We start from the raw sequence: 8,974 nt of genomic DNA, 5'->3' as shown, positions 1-8,974 counted from the left end.
TCATGTTTGTTTCTGATCACACTCCTTCATTTTGCACCTGCACAACTTGTCAGGTGTACGGTTCCTCTAAGAAAAAGGAGTCCTGCCCAAAGGCCAGGCAGGGTGTGGAGTTTTCCTCCACTTCAGCAATTGCCCAGCTTGTGAACTTGCCTTGGAAAGGGAGCTGGGTGGTGCTGATAATGGAGCCCTTCATACCTCGAGAGAACAGCTGCCTCACACTCCAGTGCACACAAACAAAACACGTGCTTCAACCAGAAAAACCAGAAAGCACTGAGACTGGATATGGGGTGGATGGTGCTCAGACTTTCTCTTTTATCTCTTCTGAAATGTTGTAATACATTTTTTAGCGTTGCAGTCATTTTGAAAAATTGTGCAGTTTTGTTTATAGAACCATTTTTTTCTTCTCTTTTCGAGAGATGTTAAAAACCTCTGCTAATATTTTGCTTTTTTGTCATTAGTAAAGACGAACCTCCTTAAGGCTGGTTTGGGTAAGTGTCCTGCAAGTCTGGCTACTCAGCTTTTAGACTTCAAAGTGGATCACTTAAACTTGAGTACAGGCAGCCTTTCATTCACACCTATCCTTTTCGAAGTATCATTACAGGTGCTGAATTCTGCTTAATTTGGTATTTTTCTCTTGCATGTTGTAGACATACAGGTGAATATCTTTCATGCAGTAACAGCATTTCATCTGTCCTATTGAAGTGTAACTTCAAGGGTGCAACATCAAGGTTCTTTGTAAGACAAATGACATTTTGACATTCTAATTTTAGCTATCCCTTTCATAAATATCAGGCTGGGAGAAATGGCTCTTCAGGAATGGCAGAAAGATAAGTAACTCCACTGAAAATAAGTATATAACACTGATTAAAAGATGATGAACTTATAACTCAAGATCACCAATAAATTCTGTAACTTCTCACTTTCTGTTTCGCTCAGATTAATCCTCATCTCTGACAGATTTCCCTTGGTTTCATCTGAAATGCCCATTAGTGCAGGGAAGTTCTCCATAATGGCTGTTGTCATATGGCAGCTGTTATCATTTGCACTTTGTTATACAAATTTATCATCTCCATCAGTTCATAATAAGCCTGACTGATACCATAATACCCTATAATGCCAGCAACAATAATTGTCATTCTACTTGGATGTTGTAGAAGAGAGATTAAGGATTTAATGTTTAAATTTTAAATGAAATATTCTCTCACCATTATGGGTGGTCTCCTCCTGGAACCTTGGTAGGACAGTATAGTAACACTGCCCAACACTACTGCCTGAACTAAGCATTAAAAAATATCCTCAGTGCTCTCAGCCTTTAAATGTTCTAGGTTGAATAGGCAGCACGGAGTGTATACATTAATCAAAATAAATTTCAACTTCCCTTTTTTATTTTTAGTTTTGCCTTAAATTTTATTGGACTGAATAACTCTATGTAATAAGCATAACTATTTTATTTAACCAGGGGAAATGAGTGGGAACAAGTTCCGACTGACAATGGCTCTCTGCTGGAACCCAGAGAAGCAAATGCAAGCAATGCAGTAAGGAAGATCAAACTTGTTACACTGCTGATATTCTAAGAGTTTGAACTCGGACTCCCTGCTGACCTCAATTTTACAATGATAATCATTTCCTAAAATGTCTTCATTTTGTAAATGAAGCTGTACCTCCCTCTGAAGCAGGGGTTTGCAAAGATTAAATCATTTACATTTCAAAGGGTTCATTTTTTCGCCAGTGTGAGAAATACTCAAGCAGGAAAATGAGTGCTCCTTTTAATTTTTGAAAGCTGGGAGAGCATTCATAGTGAAAATAATCACAGCCTATTACAGCAGCCTTGCTTGCCCATTCCCACTTCAAAAGGATGAGCCTATCTTTTCCCCGCCCAGCAGTGAATGACCACTTAAATGAGTGATGGCTTATTAATACTATGACTCAGCCACTTCTCGATAAGGAGAACAATAAGGGGTCAAAGCTTGAGCATCCCTTACAGGAATTAATGAGAACATGTTGCTGGTAATTTGGTCTTTTGGAGATTACATTTAAATTAAAAGGTTCTTGTGTCAGGCTTAATGGTGAGACTGGTGTTGTCACTATTTGAAATCCAGAGACTGCATTTTTGTCCTTTCTACCTGTATAATTTCGTTGACTTTATCAAAGTTGCCTTGGGGCTTGGATACCATTTAAAGAACAAAATCAGGGAAACTGGCAAAACAAAACCTTAAGGAAGTTCTCCAAAAGTAACCCCCCAAAACTGCACGTATTCATTTGGGCATAGTGTTGTTTTCAGTGTCAGGATATATAATTGCAAAAACAATTAAATGCGCATATCTGAGATATGTTGCATTAACATTTCTGCATAAGACCTGGAACTGATTCATTGCCAAAGAATGTTTATTCTGAAGTTGTATGAATAACAATTTACCAGGCAGTGTTTGTGCAAATGTGGGGCAAATGTGGGGTCTTTTCATTGGTTCCTCATCCTTCTTTCCATTAAAGACTTAGCATTTGGGATGTCTGGTTTTATTCTTAACCATTTTTTTTTTACATTTTATTATTGATATTGAAATGGATGGTGTCACTTTTTAACAAAGGCATGAAACACAATGGTGGGATCAAATTTGCTTAAAGGAGTTAAATTGCTTATATCGTTGTGTGTGTTATTAACTTCAGCAGAGAAATCCAACATACACCTTTTCCATTCTCTGTTTCTTGCAGTTGTGGAAATACTGGATTTAGCATCTTTTCTGACCTGAAACTAACTCAAAGATGCGTTCTAGGTAGGATTACAAATATAAACCAGTGATCGTTGTGCTAATTAGTGCATTGTGTGCTAACTAATGCACATTGCATTTTCAAGGAACTTTGAAAAGGTGGGAATCAACTATTTATAAACATTTCAGATGTAATTCTGAGGGAAAGTAACAACTCAGTTGTTTTCTCACTGTGAAATTATATTTAAAATGCAGAAAAATTGACATATTATTATAAAAATAGGCAAATCATAAGCGTGAGAATTTTTATGGTCTTGATATGGGGTTTTTCTGATGTATCTAGAAGTAATATAACAATTTTCCTTTTTTTTTTATCTTTTTATCTATAGTAACATGATCTTACTATATCTGATGGAGAACTACAAACCTTACAAGATATAAAAGTGACACCATGCTATAAGAAAAGTAAATATGGTTGTTCTGAGATTAGTTGAAAAACTTATGAAGTATTAATGGAAAAATATTCACTCATAATACCAATCCGCAGATAAGGTTCTCCGTTCCATGCAAAAAATACTTAGATTTGCACTGGAAAAGAAAAGAACAGGTTCTAGTGCAAGTATACAAAATGTTGAATGAAGTCACAATGAACCTTCCTTATCCGGCATTAGTTCAATTAATGTGTGATTCTTGGGGAAATAAAATGTCATTTTGAGCAATAGCACCGCCAGATTAGGAATTCAGAAGGTGGAGGGAGGCTAAATCCCTATGGTAGTGTCACGGTAACAAATGACACAATGGGAAAAACAACGGACGAGGGACTCCTTCCCTTGTCTTTAAAGATACCTAAAAAAATATTGAAAAATGTGTACTTCAATGATCTCTTTCTGTATCTTGTTCCCCCTTTTTTCATTAAAACAGAGTTTCTGGGTGGCTGAGATTGTTTCTGTTTTGCCAGGTTGAGATGATCCCTCGATTTTGTGGTCAGCCTTTGCTGACATCTGTGGGATGTTCAAAATGCACTTGTGAGGGTTTACAAGGACTGTGCAACTCACTTTTCAGAGGACCTCTATGCCTTCTAGACTCTTAAAGAGTCAGAAACCTTCCAGATTCTTTTTCGTGGGCCTTTCTGGGGCCCCAGTGATATTTTTTGTCCTTTATTTGGTCAGTCAACCATTGGTTACTCTGAGCCTACTCATGATGCAGTAGGCTTGTACATATTGCTCTTGCCAGAGGCAATGAAACTCGTCCCATTTGGAAATATAGAATGTGACTACTCCTTAATCAGGAGAATATTTCATGGCTTGGAGCCTTAAATAGCCTCTCTTTGCTATGCAGTAACTTTTAAAAAGAATGTAATGCAGAGCAATGAGGAAGAGTTGTAAAGAGAGGGGAAGACTGAGCAGCCCAGTTTAGTTGATGCCAAGGAGAGGAGCTGGCAGCCCCCAGCACTGGGCACTGGGAAGCTGGAGCTGCCTGGAATTGCTGCCAGCCAGAGCCTCCCTGGGGGTGACTGGCTTGGTGCAGGGGACTCTTGTTTTGTGACTAGTGACTGACTTATTGTTCCTGAGAAAAGTGGCAACAAGCCAAGTAAAAGCCCTTTTTGTCCTTTACTCCCAACAGGGGACTTGGTAATGGTTTGTCATGTGCCTGGGCATAATCCAGGCAAAGTCCCCATACGCAATTAAAATAGATTTTGCTACTGTATGTGTTTCTTAGGAATTGGCACTCCAAGTTACGGGTACTGCTTTTTTATTATTATTTTTTCGCCTGATTTCAATGCTTAATTTTCTTGGGGATCGTTTTTGTCTTTTAATCAATACTCATTTTTCAGTATCAGCACTCCCTTAAATAATTCCAGTAGTTTGCATATTACATAAAAGAGATCTGATTTATAAACAGTAATGTCTATGAGTAGCCATCTCTCCTTAATGTAAATTTCAATATATGTCATGATCAGAAATCTCCAAAGTATAGGTTTACTATTTAATAAAAGTATTAAGTATTAAGTATTAAGCATAGACTTAATTCTCACAAATAAATTATATTCTTTTTGAACTGTCCTCACAATAGTCTGTCGCCATCGGTTTTTATGCCCTTGTAACCTTAGTTAGACTTTTATTTGTAATTTTTAAAGATTATTATTAGTATTCAATTTTAACATACTTGAATGTAATAGACCTAATGGTGCTAGAAAATCAATCTTAGTTGTTTTTTTTGTAGCTGTTGTGCAGTTTTATGCCATTTTCCACAGTTTGAATGCTGTGGACTATAGCTATCTTAGATGATCATGATAGATACGTGGCAGGCAGAGTCTCACAATTATTCACACTGAGTAGTAGTTCTCCAGCAGATTATTTCTATGAAATTCACTGGAATATTACGGGAAACAAGGGGCTGTGCAGTGCACTTTAGCTACCTTTTCTCATGACAAATCTGTGTTTTGTAAGGCAATATTAAAAATCATTTGAGAAAAAAATGTCTTTTGACAGAAAATATAATCTTATATAAAAACAGGAAGGTTCATACAACACTCTTAAGTTCTAAAAATTGAACTTTTCTAGAATAAAAAGATAATTGCATCCAGATTACAGCGACTGGTCTAAGGGTGCTGCCTCTGCTCTAGAATATGAAATGTTGGGATTATGCCCTCCTATGTGAAAGCACATTTTGAATTTCAGCTCCAGTAAATATTTCTACAGTGCTATAGAAATATTTCTGCAATAATTCTATGTTATCTCTGCATAACGGTAGAAAGTCTAATTAAAATCTTAATAGGAGCAGTTGAGAAAATTAATACAGATGGTGTCTAGGAGAGGGCTAGAATTTTCCCTGAGAATCTGTAAGGCAGGAGGATTCTGCCACATCTTGATGACTGATTAGGCCATACTAGATGCCCGTTTTTTCATTAACACCTCAAGCCATTCCTTTTTTTCTTGTGCAGGTATAAGGGCAGAATTGGCTGGATGTAAGATGCAGTGGAGAAGAGGGAATTGGCACTCAATTCTGCCTTTTAAAGAGTATCCTCATTGTAAGTATCCTCAATAGTTGTTTATTTCTTGTATTTTTAATAGATCAAGTAGCCTTTCCTTGCTGTGTAATACCATTGCTATGCACCTGATGCAAGCAATGGAGGAACACTCTGGATGCTATCCAGATTTCTTAACAGAACACTTTCATTAACGAAACAGCGCTGGCCATCACCAAGTCAACTGTATTCATGTTTTAATTATTGAAGCTCTCAAATTCCTCATGTTTATTCAGGACTGGCTCTTTCCTAATTATTTTAGAAGTAGCATAGTTCCCAAAAGCATGTCTTAACATTTCTCTTATGAGTAACTCTGAAACACTCAAATACTTTATTTAATTTTGTATCTCGTAGGTACTGATTCCTCAACTGAAACATTTAACAGGGAAACATCTGGGAGTGGTTTTTAATGAAATGTTTATAGGCTAGAAGGTAGTGCACTCTTCCAGATTCAGTGGGAACCCCAGTTTCACCTGGGGCTCTGTGAAAGTTGCCCCATAGAGTGCTCTGAGAGCAAGGTCCAGCACAAAGTGGAATAATTTAGGCCCACTTGCCTATGTAAAATTCCTGGATAAGTAATTATATATTTCTGTTGATGCAAGGAGAAATTCAACATACTCTCAGTTGTCATCTGGTAGTGAAGCATCTTCTGGAACATGCACCAGTTTGATTGTGGGACGCTTAGTCCAGGTGGAATTTCTCCAACTTGCTGGAGTTAAATTATTGCCAGGGTTGTCTCCTGTATGTAAGTAGAGGAAAGAGATATCCTCCTGAAGATTCTATTCTGAAAAATTTATTTTTATTTTTAAACAAATGGCATTTCTGAGAAATTGTGTAAAATGTTTTAAGACTAAAGAATGTTTGAGAAATTGAGTAAAATGTTTCAAGATAAAAGAACTTTAAATATAGCTAGAAATAAGAGAGCCATATGTTGAAAGCATATCAGCTTTGAAACCATGCACTTAACCCTGGAACTCAACAAGATTTCACATTTTAAATAAAAAATTTAACTTCCTGGAAAGATAAAGTTCATTCATCTTGAGAGTAGCCTAGAAAAAAATGGGGAAATGTGATCCGTGGAGAAGCCCTTCACTAAGATAAGTATCTCTGACATTTGAAAAAAAATATAATGTGTAAAAATAAAATGGGTCATATCCATTACTAAAAAAACTGTTGTTATAGTTGTACATCAAAGTAGGAGTAGGGTTATTTTCTGAGTGGTTTTTTTGGCTAACAAGTACATTATCTTACAAAACCATTGCCAGAAACATAAAATCTTTGTTCAATGGGAAAGAAATGTACCATTTTAGCACTCCTATTTGAAACATTATGCAGAACACAGGCTGTTCTAAGTTCAATGCAAGTGTTACACAAATATACCATTAAAAGTTTGGTCCACTAGAAAAAATTTATCTGGTTGGTTCTAAATCATATGGATAAATGTCAACATTTGTGTTTAACACAATATGCACATGTTTGTGCAACCATCATATCTGTTCAATTCAATTGATTTTATTTCTTGCACAAACTGAGCTTTCATCCTGGAAAATGTTTTCCAGTAACACAAGGGCAGATCAGGAAATGTGTAAAATGGATCAGTGCCCAAAAGACCAAGTTATGCATCTATTCTTGGAAAAACACAAGGACACGTTGTCTTAAAAAGAAAGGCATAAATTACAGAACATTAAGTTCTTTTGGACTGGCATACTGAGCTACACCATCAGCACAGATCCTCAGGATGGCACTCACTGCAACATGAAGGGTTTGTTTTGAAGGCAGGTATCAGGATATGCACATGATGGGGGCCAGTGAGTGCCAATGGGACAGAGTTGTCAGCTTCCCCAGGGATCTTGCTGATTTTCACAAAGGCTCCATGAATAGTCTCTGTGTCAGCAAAAGAGGGAGTTTAATTTTCACTGGAAGATTTCTTTCCAGAGGCAGTAAAGTTCTTCCCATTTTGCACTGCATCTGAAGATGCTTTCTAGGCTGAAATCTCACAGGTGTCATTGGCTGTGCCCAAATTTCAGACCAGGTGCCCCTTGAGGCCCTGGTCATTGGCCCCACCAGTGATCTGATGCCTTTTGGAACAGCGTCATGTTCATTTTATACCTTAAGAAAATACAAGACACCTTTGATTGTGCCATTAAGAGAAAAAATAGTATTTTTCAATAATATCCAAGGCATTTGTTTCAAACTGTTGGAGAATCACTGATTAAATAAATGCAATGTGTTTGTATGAATGCTTTCTCTAGATGTTGCCCTACCTTCTGATGATTGAGTCGAACCCTCTTTAACTTCTTTGACAAGATTATTGCCCGAAGTAACTTTTTTAATTAGCATTCTTGATTGTTTATGTCTAGAGATTGAGGAGGGAAATAACTAAAATCTTTGGAACAACTATTGAGTCTGCACTTGCTCTAAGCTGGAAGAAAATAATTTTTAGTATATGTTTAAAATTATATAACACGTTTCAGATGTTGGTTCAAGTTACTGTTAAAATGACATTCAAATCTGGGAGTGTTTCTTGCTGGTTTTATCCTTTTAAAAATTTCCACTGGGTTTTTTTCATCTTTAATTAAATTTCAATTCATTTTATAATAGTAATTAAAGTATTTACAGCAAGAAATTCTATCCATTTGCAAAACAGCAATAAATTGTAACATTTTCACAAACAAACTTTTTAGAAGGCTTGCAAAGTCTTTATCCTGCATTTGTAAGGCATTGAAGGGTGGATTATCAGCTGGTATAAGTCACTGTCATTCACTGGAGTCAGAATAGTAATTTTGATTTACAAGAGTTTAGAATTTGGCCAATAATGTAATTAATATAATCAAAACCATGTACAGACACCAGAATAAACAATACCAAACTGTAAGGCAAGTAACCTATCTTACAATGAAAATAAAATAAATATCCCAGGCTTCTTAAATCACTGTTTCATTACATAGCTTTGCTTTCTATCATCTTTGATCTCCTTCATTTCATTAGAGCAAACTTCTTGTTAGAGTCATGACTGTCTTCCTATGAAACTGATCTCACATTCAGCACTGATATCTAGTGACTTGTTCCAGTTTCATCTTTAGTCTTTTTATACAGCACTTAAAAAAAATAAACACAAATTATTACATCATCAGTAGAGGAACATATGGCACATCCAAAAGTGAGTACACAATAAATATGTTTCTAATAAATACTTTGATGCTGAGTAAATTTCAGAAGAGAGCAGACAATAAACCACCAT

At 36.3% G+C, this 8,974-nt stretch overlaps 1 long non-coding RNA gene across 1 annotated transcript; it reads left to right on the top strand.

Annotated features, from left to right (window-relative positions):
* The first annotated feature begins 1,944 nt into the window (after nt 1-1,944).
* LOC136295712 (uncharacterized) lies at nt 1,945-5,720 on the top strand. The gene is made up of 3 exons (XR_010722777.1): nt 1,945-2,007; nt 2,710-2,771; nt 5,650-5,720. It is a non-coding gene; the product is annotated as an uncharacterized lncRNA (long non-coding RNA).
* Nucleotides 5,721-8,974: the final 3,254 nt, after the last annotated feature.

Source organism: Chamaea fasciata, unplaced genomic scaffold (genome assembly GCF_029207755.1).
Source record: "Chamaea fasciata isolate MVZ Bird 193981 ecotype frontalis unplaced genomic scaffold, bChaFas1.0.hap1 SCAF_12, whole genome shotgun sequence".
Taxonomy (NCBI): domain Eukaryota; kingdom Metazoa; phylum Chordata; class Aves; order Passeriformes; family Sylviidae; genus Chamaea; species Chamaea fasciata.
The sequence above is the reverse complement of the archived record's forward strand: the minus strand, read 5'-3'. Positions and strand labels throughout refer to the sequence as shown.